The sequence below is a fragment of the Lepidochelys kempii genome, chromosome 1 (assembly GCF_965140265.1).
Source record: "Lepidochelys kempii isolate rLepKem1 chromosome 1, rLepKem1.hap2, whole genome shotgun sequence".
In the NCBI taxonomy this organism is placed as follows: Eukaryota; Metazoa; Chordata; order Testudines; family Cheloniidae; genus Lepidochelys; species Lepidochelys kempii.
Genome location: NC_133256.1, coordinates 228,873,475 through 228,886,991, shown reverse-complemented (window position 1 = coordinate 228,886,991; position 13,517 = coordinate 228,873,475). Strand labels below are relative to the sequence as shown.

Genomic DNA, 13,517 nt, shown 5'->3' with positions numbered 1-13,517 from the left:
ACCACTCCTAAAAAAGACCTCACACCTATATCTGTGCTATTGAAGTCCTCAAATTGTAGTTTGAAGACCTCAAGGAGCAGAGAATCCTCCAGCAAGTGACCCGTGCCCCATGCTACAGAGGAAGGCGAAAAACCTCCAGGGCCTTCCAATCTGCCCTGGAGGAAAATTCCTTCCCGACCCCAAATATGGCGATCAGCTAAACCCTGAGCATATGGGCAAGATTCATCAGCCAGATACTACAGAAAATTCTTTCCCGGGTAACTTGGATCTTACCCCATCTAAAAACCCATCACAGGCCATTGGGCCTATTTACCATGAATATTTAATTACCAAAACCATGTTATCCCATCATACCATCTCCTCCATAAACTTATCGAGTTTAATCTTAAAGCAAGATAGATCTTTTGCCCCCACTACTTCCCTCGGAAGGCTATTCCAAAACTTCACTCCTCTGATGGTTAGAAACCTTCGTCTAATTTCTAATCTAAATTTCCTAGTGGCCAGTTTATATCCATTTGTTCTTGTGTCCACATTGGTATTGAGTTTAAATAATTCCTCTCCCTCTCTGGTATTTATCCCTCTGATATATTTATAGAGAGCAATCATATCTCCCCTCAACCTTCTTTTAGTTAGGCTAAACAAGCCAAGCTCCCTGAGTCTCCTTTCATAAGACAAGTTTTCCATTCCTCGGATCATCCTCGTAGCCCTTCTCTGTACCTGTTCCAGTTTGAATTCATCCTTCTTAAACATGGGAGACCAGAACTGCACACAGTATTCCAGGTGAGGTCTCACCAGTGCCTTATATAACGGTACTAAAACCTCCTTATCCCTACTGGAAATACCTCTCCTGATGCATCCCAAGACGACATTAGCTTTTTTCACAGCCATATCACATTGGCAGCTCATAGTCAACCTATGATCAACCAATACTCCAAGGTCCTTTTCCTCCTCCGTTACTTCTAGTTGATGCGTCCCTAGCTTATAACTAAAATTCTTGTTATTAATCCCTAAATGCATGACCTTACACTTCTCACTATTAAATTTCATCCTATTCCTATTACTCCAGTTTACAAGGTCATCCAGATCCTCCTGTAGGGTATCCCTGTCCTTCTCTAAATTAGCAATACCTCCCAGCTTTGTATCATCTGCAAACTTTATTAGCACACTCCCACTTTTTGTGCCCAGGTCAGTAATAAAAAGATTAAATAAGATTGGTCCCAAAACTGATCCTTGAGGAACTCCACTGGTAACCTCCCTCCAACTTGACAGTTCACCTTTCAGTAGGACCCGTTGTAGTCTCCCCTTTAACCAATTCCCTATCCACCTTTCAATTTTCCTATTGATGCCCATCTTATCCAATTTAACTAATAATTCCCCATGTGGCACAGTATCAAACGCCTTACTAAAATCTAAATAAATTAGATCCACTGCGTTTCCTTTATCTAAAAAATCTGTTACTCTCTCAAAGAAGGAAATCAGGTTGGTTTGGCACGATCTACCTTTTGTAAAACCATGTTGTATTTTGTCCCATTTACCATTGACTTCAATGTCCTTAACTACCTTCTCCTTCAAAATTTTTTCCAAGACCTTGCATACTACAGATGTCAAACTAACAGGCCTATAATTACTTGGATCACTTTTTTTCCCTTTCTTAAAAATAGGAACTATGTTAGCAATTCTCCAATCATATGGTACAACCCCTGAATTTACAGATTCATTAAAAATTCTTGCTAATGGGCTTGCAATTTCTTGTGCCAATTCTTTTAATATTCTTGGATGAAGATTATCTGGGCCCCCCGATTTAGCCCCATTAAGCTGTTTGAGTTTCGCTTCTACCTCAGATATGGTGATGTCTACCTCCATATCCTCATTCCCATTTATCATGCTACCATTATCCCTAAGATCCTCTTTAGTCTTATTAAAGACTGAGGCAAAGTATTTGTTTAGATATTGGGCCATGCCTAGATTATCCTTGACCTCCACTCCATCCTCAGTTTTTAGCGGTCCCACTTCTTCTTTCTTTGTTTTTTTCCTATTTATATGACTATAGAACCTTTTACTATTGGTTTTAATTCCCTTTGCAAGGTCCAACTCTACTTGACTTTTAGCCTGTCTCACTTTATCCCTACATATTCTGACCTCAATAAGGTAGCTTTCCTTACTGATCCCTCCCTTCTTCCACTCCCTATATGCTTTCTGCTTTTTCTTAATTACCTCTCTAAGATGCTTGCTCATCCAGCTTGGTCTACAACTCCTGCCTATGAATTTTTTCCCCTTTCTTGGGATGCAGGCTTCCGATAGCTTCTGCAGCTTTAATTTAAAATAATCCCAGGCCTCCTCTACCTTTAAACCCATAAATTCTTCATTCCAATCCACTTCCCTAACTAATTTCCTTAATTTTTGAAAGTCAGCCCTTTTGAAATCAAAAACCCTAGTTGCAGATTTATTTTTGTTAATCCTTCCATTCAGTTTGAACTGAATTAGCTCATGATCACTTGAGCCAAGATTATCCCCTACAACCATTTCCTCTATGAGATCCTCATTACTCGCCAAGACCAGATCTAAAATGGCATCCCCTCTAGTCGGTTCAGCAACTACTTGTTGAAGGAATCCATCAGCTATCGCATCTAGGAAAATCTGAGCCCTATTATTATTACTAGCACTCATCCTCCAGTCTATATCTGGGAAGTTAAAGTCTCCCATGATCACACAGTTTCCATTAGTATTTACTTTATTAAAAACATTAAAAAGGGCTCTATCCATATCCAAATTAGATCCCGGTGGTCTATAGCACACCCCAAGCACTATCCTAGGGGAGGCTCTAATAGTTTTCTTCCCCAATTTAATTATTGCCCAGACAGACTCAGTCATATCCATTTCATCGCTTCTTATTTCTTTACATTCTATCTCATCATTGATATACAGTGCTACTCCACCACCTTTACCTTTATTTCGGTCTTTCCTAAACAGCACATACCCTTCAATACCTGTAGCCCAGTCATGACTACTATTCCACCAGGTCTCTGTTATACCTATAATATCTGGTTTCACTTCCTGCACCAGTAACTCTAGTTCCTCCATTTTGTTACCTAGGCTCCTTGCATTAGTGTACAAACATCTTAATTTTTGCTGTTTGGCCTCACTCACATTCTGTACCCTATTAGGCACGGTTATTTTACTACCAGTATAACCTATTAGACTTGTATCTACACTGCCCTTCCTCCTACCTACAGCTGTATCCACTCTTACTTCATTTTCTTTCCACTCTATGCTAAATTCTGGCGTGGAGATTACCTGGACATCTCCCAACCATCTCCCCCAAATTCCTAGTTTAAAGCTCTCTTAATCAGTTGTGCCAGCCTCCATCCTAGAAGTCTATTTCCTTCCCTACTCAGATGAAGTCCATCCCGAGAGAACTGTCCTCTATCCATGAATGCCTCCCAATGGCCATACATCCCAAAGCCCTCCTTATAGCACCACTGCCTAAGCCATCTATTGATAGTCATAATCTTGTCACACCTTTGTTGCCCTTCTCTAGGAACAGGCAAAATCCCACTAAAGATCACCTGAGCCTCAATTTCCTTAAGCGTCCTCCCCAGCCTAACATAGTCTCCCTTAATACTGTCCAGTGAGAATCTAGCCGTATCATTTGTTCCCACATGAAGGATAATTAGGGGATTCTTTCCCGCTCCCTTTAGAATCCTTTTTAACCTCAGGTCTACATCCCGTATCTTAGCACCTGGAAGACAGCACACCCTCCTATTTTCTGGATCAGCTCTGGTTACAGGCCGATCTATTCTTCTCAATAAAGAGTCCCCAATCACATAGACCTGCCTTTTCCTAGTGACAGTGCTATTCTCCAGTCTATCCCCTGTTCCCTCTGGCTGCAAGTTTTTTCCATTCCCATTCTCCCTTGTAATCCTTTTTAACCCATCCTGTATCCTCCTGGGGCTCATATTTGGTGTAATCTCCATTAACTCTTCCCCTTTTCCTATAGGACTAACCGCTCTTCTCTTCTTCCTTGCCCTGTCACCTTCAGTGACTACCTGCTGAGCCCCTTCTTCATTTTCCAACTCTGCAAACCTATTCTGAAGCTCTATTTCTCCTTCACTAGCCCGTCTTTTCCTCTGCCTAGTTCTTTTAGTCACATGCTTCCACTGACCACTTTCCTCACCCAGTCTCCCCTCAAAATTCCCTAGTCCTGCTTCCATCTGCAAGTCTGAGCTTTTCCCTTCAGATACCTCATGTCTTTGCTCCATAATCTGCTCAAACCCCTTCCTAAACTCTACCAGACTTTCCACCTGCATCTCCAAACCTCTGATCTTTTCCTCCATCAGCTCTATCAGACGGCATTTCATGCAGACAAAACTCTTACCAGGTGCCCCCTCCAGGATCATGTACATACCACAGCTTCCACATCCAGTCATCTTCATTGTGTCATCTGCTACATGGGTCACTCCCACTGCCACCTCTGAATCTGTCATAGCCTTCCCACCTAAATCCTGTTAATCTGGGAAACACAAACCACACCAAAACACCACCACCCACAGCAAAACCAAACCCCACACAAGCACCACAAGACAAACTCCGCTTTCAAACTCCCACTCAAACTCCCCTGTTTACAGCTCTGTTTGCTAGCTCCTGTGCTGCTGCAGCTGTCTGTGCTGCTGCCTGACTGGCTGCTACCTTTATAGGACCCCTAGTCAGTGAAGCCCCGCCCCCTAATCAGGGCTCAGCTTCTCTTCCAGCACAAAGCCCCTACAAGCCTCTACACATACAAATACTACCAATACAAAGCCAAACAAACACAAATACCTTCTCCTCCAACAGAACTCCCACTCAAACTCCCCTGTTTACAGCTCTGTTTGCTAGCTCCTGTGCTGCTGCAGCTGTCTGTGCTGCTGCCTGACTGGCTGCTACCTTTATAGGACCCCTAGTCAGTGAAGCCCCGCCCCCTAATCAGGGCTCAGCTTCTCTTCCAGCACAAAGCCCCTACAAGCCTCTACACATACAAATACTACCAATACAAAGCCAAACAAACACAAATACCTTCTCCTCCAACAGAACTCCCACTCAAACTCCCCTGTTTACAGCTCTGTTTGCTAGCTCCTGTGCTGCTGCAGCTGTCTGTGCTGCTGCCTGACTGGCTGCTACCTTTATAGGACCCCTAGTCAGTGAAGCCCCGCCCCCTAATCAGGGCTCAGCTTCTCTTCCAGCACAAAGCCCCTACAAGCCTCTACACATACAAATACTACCAATACAAAGCCAAACAAACACAAATACCTTCTCCTCCAACAGAACTCCCACTCAAACTCCCCTGTTTACAGCTCTGTTTGCTAGCTCCTGTGCTGCTGCAGCTGTCTGTGCTGCTGCCTGACTGGCTGCTACCTTTATAGGACCCCTAGTCAGTGAAGCCCCGCCCCCTAATCAGGGCTCAGCTTCTCTTCCAGCACAAAGCCCCTACAAGCCTCTACACATACAAATACTACCAATACAAAGCCAAACAAACACAAATACCTTCTCCTCCAACAGAACTCCCACTCAAACTCCCCTGTTTACAGCTCTGTTTGCTAGCTCCTGTGCTGCTGCAGCTGTCTGTGCTGCTGCCTGACTGGCTGCTACCTTTATAGGACCCCTAGTCAGTGAAGCCCCGCCCCCTAATCAGGGCTCAGCTTCTCTTCCAGCACAAAGCCCCTACAAGCCTCTACACATACAAATACTACCAATACAAAGCCAAACAAACACAAATACCTTCTCCTCCAACAGAACTCCCACTCAAACTCCCCTGTTTACAGCTCTGTTTGCTAGCTCCTGTGCTGCTGCAGCTGTCTGTGCTGCTGCCTGACTGGCTGCTACCTTTATAGGACCCCTAGTCAGTGAAGCCCCGCCCCCTAATCAGGGCTCAGCTTCTCTTCCAGCACAAAGCCCCTACAAGCCTCTACACATACAAATACTACCAATACAAAGCCAAACAAACACAAATACCTTCTCCTCCAACAGAACTCCCACTCAAACTCCCCTGTTTACAGCTCTGTTTGCTAGCTCCTGTGCTGCTGCAGCTGTCTGTGCTGCTGCCTGACTGGCTGCTACCTTTATAGGACCCCTAGTCAGTGAAGCCCCGCCCCCTAATCAGGGCTCAGCTTCTCTTCCAGCACAAAGCCCCTACAAGCCTCTACACATACAAATACTACCAATACAAAGCCAAACAAACACAAATACCTTCTCCTCCAACAGAACTCCCACTCAAACTCCCCTGTTTACAGCTCTGTTTGCTAGCTCCTGTGCTGCTGCAGCTGTCTGTGCTGCTGCCTGACTGGCTGCTACCTTTATAGGACCCCTAGTCAGTGAAGCCCCGCCCCCTAATCAGGGCTCAGCTTCTCTTCCAGCACAAAGCCCCTACAAGCCTCTACACATACAAATACTACCAATACAAAGCCAAACAAACACAAATACCTTCTCCTCCAACAGAACTCCCACTCAAACTCCCCTGTTTACAGCTCTGTTTGCTAGCTCCTGTGCTGCTGCAGCTGTCTGTGCTGCTGCCTGACTGGCTGCTACCTTTATAGGACCCCTAGTCAGTGAAGCCCCGCCCCCTAATCAGGGCTCAGCTTCTCTTCCAGCACAAAGCCCCTACAAGCCTCTACACATACAAATACTACCAATACAAAGCCAAACAAACACAAATACCTTCTCCTCCAACAGAACTCCCACTCAAACTCCCCTGTTTACAGCTCTGTTTGCTAGCTCCTGTGCTGCTGCAGCTGTCTGTGCTGCTGCCTGACTGGCTGCTACCTTTATAGGACCCCTAGTCAGTGAAGCCCCGCCCCCTAATCAGGGCTCAGCTTCTCTTCCAGCACAAAGCCCCTACAAGCCTCTACACATACAAATACTACCAATACAAAGCCAAACAAACACAAATACCTTCTCCTCCAACAGAACTCCCACTCAAACTCCCCTGTTTACAGCTCTGTTTGCTAGCTCCTGTGCTGCTGCAGCTGTCTGTGCTGCTGCCTGACTGGCTGCTACCTTTATAGGACCCCTAGTCAGTGAAGCCCCGCCCCCTAATCAGGGCTCAGCTTCTCTTCCAGCACAAAGCCCCTACAAGCCTCTACACATACAAATACTACCAATACAAAGCCAAACAAACACAAATACCTTCTCCTCCAACAGAACTCCCACTCAAACTCCCCTGTTTACAGCTCTGTTTGCTAGCTCCTGTGCTGCTGCAGCTGTCTGTGCTGCTGCCTGACTGGCTGCTACCTTTATAGGACCCCTAGTCAGTGAAGCCCCGCCCCCTAATCAGGGCTCAGCTTCTCTTCCAGCACAAAGCCCCTACAAGCCTCTACACATACAAATACTACCAATACAAAGCCAAACAAACACAAATACCTTCTCCTCCAACAGAACTCCCACTCAAACTCCCCTGTTTACAGCTCTGTTTGCTAGCTCCTGTGCTGCTGCAGCTGTCTGTGCTGCTGCCTGACTGGCTGCTACCTTTATAGGACCCCTAGTCAGTGAAGCCCCGCCCCCTAATCAGGGCTCAGCTTCTCTTCCAGCACAAAGCCCCTACAAGCCTCTACACATACAAATACTACCAATACAAAGCCAAACAAACACAAATACCTTCTCCTCCAACAGAACTCCCACTCAAACTCCCCTGTTTACAGCTCTGTTTGCTAGCTCCTGTGCTGCTGCAGCTGTCTGTGCTGCTGCCTGACTGGCTGCTACCTTTATAGGACCCCTAGTCAGTGAAGCCCCGCCCCCTAATCAGGGCTCAGCTTCTCTTCCAGCACAAAGCCCCTACAAGCCTCTACACATACAAATACTACCAATACAAAGCCAAACAAACACAAATACCTTCTCCTCCAACAGAACTCCCACTCAAACTCCCCTGTTTACAGCTCTGTTTGCTAGCTCCTGTGCTGCTGCAGCTGTCTGTGCTGCTGCCTGACTGGCTGCTACCTTTATAGGACCCCTAGTCAGTGAAGCCCCGCCCCCTAATCAGGGCTCAGCTTCTCTTCCAGCACAAAGCCCCTACAAGCCTCTACACATACAAATACTACCAATACAAAGCCAAACAAACACAAATACCTTCTCCTCCAACAGAACTCCCACTCAAACTCCCCTGTTTACAGCTCTGTTTGCTAGCTCCTGTGCTGCTGCAGCTGTCTGTGCTGCTGCCTGACTGGCTGCTACCTTTATAGGACCCCTAGTCAGTGAAGCCCCGCCCCCTAATCAGGGCTCAGCTTCTCTTCCAGCACAAAGCCCCTACAAGCCTCTACACATACAAATACTACCAATACAAAGCCAAACAAACACAAATACCTTCTCCTCCAACAGAACTCCCACTCAAACTCCCCTGTTTACAGCTCTGTTTGCTAGCTCCTGTGCTGCTGCAGCTGTCTGTGCTGCTGCCTGACTGGCTGCTACCTTTATAGGACCCCTAGTCAGTGAAGCCCCGCCCCCTAATCAGGGCTCAGCTTCTCTTCCAGCACAAAGCCCCTACAAGCCTCTACACATACAAATACTACCAATACAAAGCCAAACAAACACAAATACCTTCTCCTCCAACAGAACTCCCACTCAAACTCCCCTGTTTACAGCTCTGTTTGCTAGCTCCTGTGCTGCTGCAGCTGTCTGTGCTGCTGCCTGACTGGCTGCTACCTTTATAGGACCCCTAGTCAGTGAAGCCCCGCCCCCTAATCAGGGCTCAGCTTCTCTTCCAGCACAAAGCCCCTACAAGCCTCTACACATACAAATACTACCAATACAAAGCCAAACAAACACAAATACCTTCTCCTCCAACAGAACTCCCACTCAAACTCCCCTGTTTACAGCTCTGTTTGCTAGCTCCTGTGCTGCTGCAGCTGTCTGTGCTGCTGCCTGACTGGCTGCTACCTTTATAGGACCCCTAGTCAGTGAAGCCCCGCCCCCTAATCAGGGCTCAGCTTCTCTTCCAGCACAAAGCCCCTACAAGCCTCTACACATACAAATACTACCAATACAAAGCCAAACAAACACAAATACCTTCTCCTCCAACAGAACTCCCACTCAAACTCCCCTGTTTACAGCTCTGTTTGCTAGCTCCTGTGCTGCTGCAGCTGTCTGTGCTGCTGCCTGACTGGCTGCTACCTTTATAGGACCCCTAGTCAGTGAAGCCCCGCCCCCTAATCAGGGCTCAGCTTCTCTTCCAGCACAAAGCCCCTACACATACAAATACTACCAATACAAAGCCAAACAAACACAAATACCTTCTCCTCCAACAGAACTCCCACTCAAACTCCCCTGTTTACAGCTCTGTTTGCTAGCTCCTGTGCTGCTGCAGCTGTCTGTGCTGCTGCCTGACTGGCTGCTACCTTTATAGGACCCCTAGTCAGTGAAGCCCCGCCCCCTAATCAGGGCTCAGCTTCTCTTCCAGCACAAAGCCCCTACAAGCCTCTACACATACAAATACTACCAATACAAAGCCAAACAAACACAAATACCTTCTCCTCCAACAGAACTCCCACTCAAACTCCCCTGTTTACAGCTCTGTTTGCTAGCTCCTGTGCTGCTGCAGCTGTCTGTGCTGCTGCCTGACTGGCTGCTACCTTTATAGGACCCCTAGTCAGTGAAGCCCCGCCCCCTAATCAGGGCTCAGCTTCTCTTCCAGCACAAAGCCCCTACAAGCCTCTACACATACAAATACTACCAATACAAAGCCAAACAAACACAAATACCTTCTCCTCCAACAGAACTCCCACTCAAACTCCCCTGTTTACAGCTCTGTTTGCTAGCTCCTGTGCTGCTGCAGCTGTCTGCACTTAGAGACTTTTGAAAATTTTACCCTTCTTCAAATTCCCACTTCTACGGTTGTTTCAAGTAACACCCAAGATTACTGTAACTCAGGGGTGACCAACCTGAGCAGGAGCCAGAACTTACCGATTTACATTGCCAAAGAGCCACAGTAATATGTCAGCAACCCTCCAGCAGCTCCCCACACCTGCTCCCAGCGTTTCCCACCCACCAGCAACCCCGCCAATCAGCACCTCCCCCTTCCTTCCTCCCCACACCTCCCGATCAGCTGTTTTGTGGTGCACAGAAGGCTCTGGGGGGGAGGAGCAAGGGCACTGCAGGCTCAGGGGAGGGGATCAGAAGGGTTGGAGGGGGGCAGGGCCTGTGGCAGAGCCAGGGGTTGAGCAGTGAGCACCCCCCGGCACATTGGAAAGCTGGCGGTTGTAGCTCCAGCCCAGGAGTCAGTGCCTATAAAAGAAGCCACATATTAACTTCTGAAGATCCCCATGTGGCTCTGGAGCCACAGGTTGGCTGTAACAGAGGAAAATATATTTCTGTGTTGTTCCAGTGTCAGTTCCTTATTTGTGCAAATATTTTACAAAAACAGGGAACAGAAACCTTTCTGAACAGGAAAATGAACTTAAAGAAAATAAATCAGATGGGGTAGTTGTAGGACTTGAAACAATTTTTTTTCAACTGACATGACTTTACATTTATAGCTTCCCTTTTCAGTATTTCACACCTTCTTTAAGTACAACACTGATCTGTAAAATCCTTTTTATTGAGTGACAAATATATAGAATACATGTCTTGCATTCTTCCCCCCTCTAATACAGATATGACAGCCTGACAGACTTTTCAAGATAATCTCAAATCTGAATATTTAAAATATTTTATGTAAATTCTATAGAATAACCTACTGTTTGCAGAGTCTAATGATCCCAGTTCTGTTATCTGTCTGATAGGAGACCATTGCTATTGAATTTAGTTCTTTCTAGAATACTGGTCCATATGTTAGAGGATACTAGGGAGTGGGACAAAGCAAGTTACACACTATTCTCTCTGAAAGACAACTTTTTCTTTATATAATCTAAAGGTAATTAGTATACGAAAACTTTGGAGTGGGGGATATTAAGCAACCAGCTTTTGGCTACAAAAGAGGCCAACATTTGGTTAGGCAGAGCTGGTAGAGGCTGCCAATGATGAATCAACTGGTAATCCAAGGGGAAGTGGTCCCTTTAAAAAGGAGATGGAAGGGTAGACTGGTGGACTTCTTTGCTCTCCTGGCTACCACCTGCCTCAGCAGACCTCCCCTTGCAATCTCAGAACTAAACCATGACCCATAGTTGAGAAAGAGTCTGGAGTACGGAGGATCTCAGCATTACCTTGAATACCTTCTCTTTAAGCCAAAAGCCCTCTCCTGGTCTTCTACACCCTCCACAACTCTGCAGGAAATGTGGGATATGACGTGTGTAATAAAAGCAGAGTATTGTGGATGCTTCCTGGCCTTGGAGTTCTTGAAAGAATGAACCGTGTTGTATACCTGGGAGGTCAGGACTTCTACTCACGGGACTGAGAACCTATAGAATGTCAATGTCTTGAGGTGCTGCAGTCACTGGTATGCAGCTGCTTCTTCATACAAATCTTCATAGGCCTATGAGACCTGCTCAATTTTTTCCTTTTGGTTTACCTCTGACAATGGTACTGATACTCCATCTGCTGCCTACAAGCAGCTGAACTCTGGTAACCGGTAAGCACCTCAAATGCAAAGCATGATCATCAAAGAGTCCCAAAACACTGTCTACCTGCTTGCAGAGAAGAGCAGTAACCAAACATATGGACTGACACAAAAGATGGATAAAAGAACTAAGAATTCTAAATCAGCAAGCTGTTAAATACTGAAGGTTGTCAATTCAAAAGTGCTCAGTCTTCATATGATGGCAGGAAGGAACAAAAATTAAGATGGTAGAGAAAGGAATTATTAGGAGGATGCAATTTCATGCTAATTAATCATATTCAAGATAAAGAAATATTAAATTCACATTGAAACGACATCACAATTTTTGGAAATTAAAGAATGGTGAAATAAACCTGCATAGTATGATGCAGAATTAAAAAATTAGCAATATTAACCAACAGCAGCTACCAGCCAAACCCTAACTTGAGTCATTTCCCACAGCATGGTAGTATGAAGTTGAGACTATACGTACCTTGAACATTAGGAAAACTTTTTGATGGCAAGGGCATACAGTTTCTTTATTGAGCTAGTTATTACAATTCTTAGAAGAAAAACTAAAAGCATTTGGAAAAAAACTGTAGAGTCCTTGCTAGACAGAGTGGTCCTATCCAACCTTACTCCTAAGCCCACCCTGTGATTTTCACTGAAGCATGACAATCTTACAGACCATTGCTGACACAGTGAGATATGTTCTTGATCAGCACTCCACAGCTAGGTAAAGCTGTTAAAAAAAAAAAATCAGGAAAATTTGGTGAAATATTAGGTTTCATGTTCTTTAAAACCTCCTGAAGCAGCTGGGAATAGGGTGGAGGAAAGAGGGGCTAAAATTTGCACTGAAGCAAGTGAAACCCATGTGCTTTATACTGCAGAATTTGACCTTGTTTGGACCAAAGAAAGGGAGAGAAGCAGTTGGAAATAGTATACATTTTAATTAAAGTACTGTCTGCACATCTGCAGAGTACAGGCCAGGGCAACTCACCTAGAAGGGTCCAGAAATATCAAGAAATAGGGCATGGCAGTTACTAATCATGCTCATGAGCTGTTTCTGAAGCTATATAGGAAAATTTTGGTGTGGGCAATTCACTTGAGAAGTCAAACACCCAGTCATTCTCCAAGAGTTGAGCCAGAGTGCAAGGGGGAACATTATAAAGATAGGTTTCAGAGTAGCAGCCGTGTTAGCCTGTATCCGCAAAAAGAAAAGGAGTACTTGTGGCACCTTAGAGACTAACAAATTTATTTCAGCATAAGCTTTCGTGAGCTACAGCTCACTTCATCGGATGCATTATAAAGATAGGAGTTAAAGACAGCCCTGTGGACTCAATGGCTGTTCCACAAAGGACTGAGACGTAACTTCTGAGAGGGCTGGATCACAATCCCTGTACCAGTTTGGATACAGGTGAGTATTATTCCAGCTTTACTTAGTAGGGAAGCTTTCCTTTAAGATAAATATTTGATCCATCACGGTGTGGTTTATGGACCTAGTGGGAGAGCTGAGGGAGGCGCATGCATTTCCCCTAGTGGCTACAGAGCCTATAGAACTTACATTTAGCTATCAGCTAACTGCTTCAAACTGGGATTATGTCTTAGTTAAAGAGAGAGAATGGGGCAGCATTTAATGAGACAACAGTTTGGTAAATTCTTGCCTGACTTAGCTGGGCCTATTGGGAGAAGATAGTGCCCTGTAGAGTGATGAGCCCCTAGCGAGAGCCAGGAAATGGTTAGTTTACATGATGACCCCAATACCTATGCCACTTTGGATACATGATACAGATATCTGTTTCCCCAGCAACTGGGGACACAGTCAGCTATTAAACCAAGGGCTGTAATGCTGCTATCTGTGGAGATCCCCGGATTGCTTGTTAACAGGTTTCTGAAGAGTCTGAAAGGACTGAGATGCTCTCATTATTCTTAAGCTCTAAGGAGTCCAGATGAAATACATTACACATTATGGTTACCCGAAAAAGATGAGAAGTCATCCAAGAGAAGATCAGAGGGGAATGTGTGC

The 13,517-nt window shown here is 45.4% G+C and overlaps 1 protein-coding gene across 7 annotated transcripts in view; it reads right to left on the bottom strand.

Annotated features, from left to right (window-relative positions):
- The window catches only part of PACSIN2 (protein kinase C and casein kinase substrate in neurons 2), a 140,458-nt gene that overhangs the window by 99,566 nt on the left and 27,375 nt on the right, over nt 1–13,517 (bottom strand). The window lies entirely within an intron of this gene.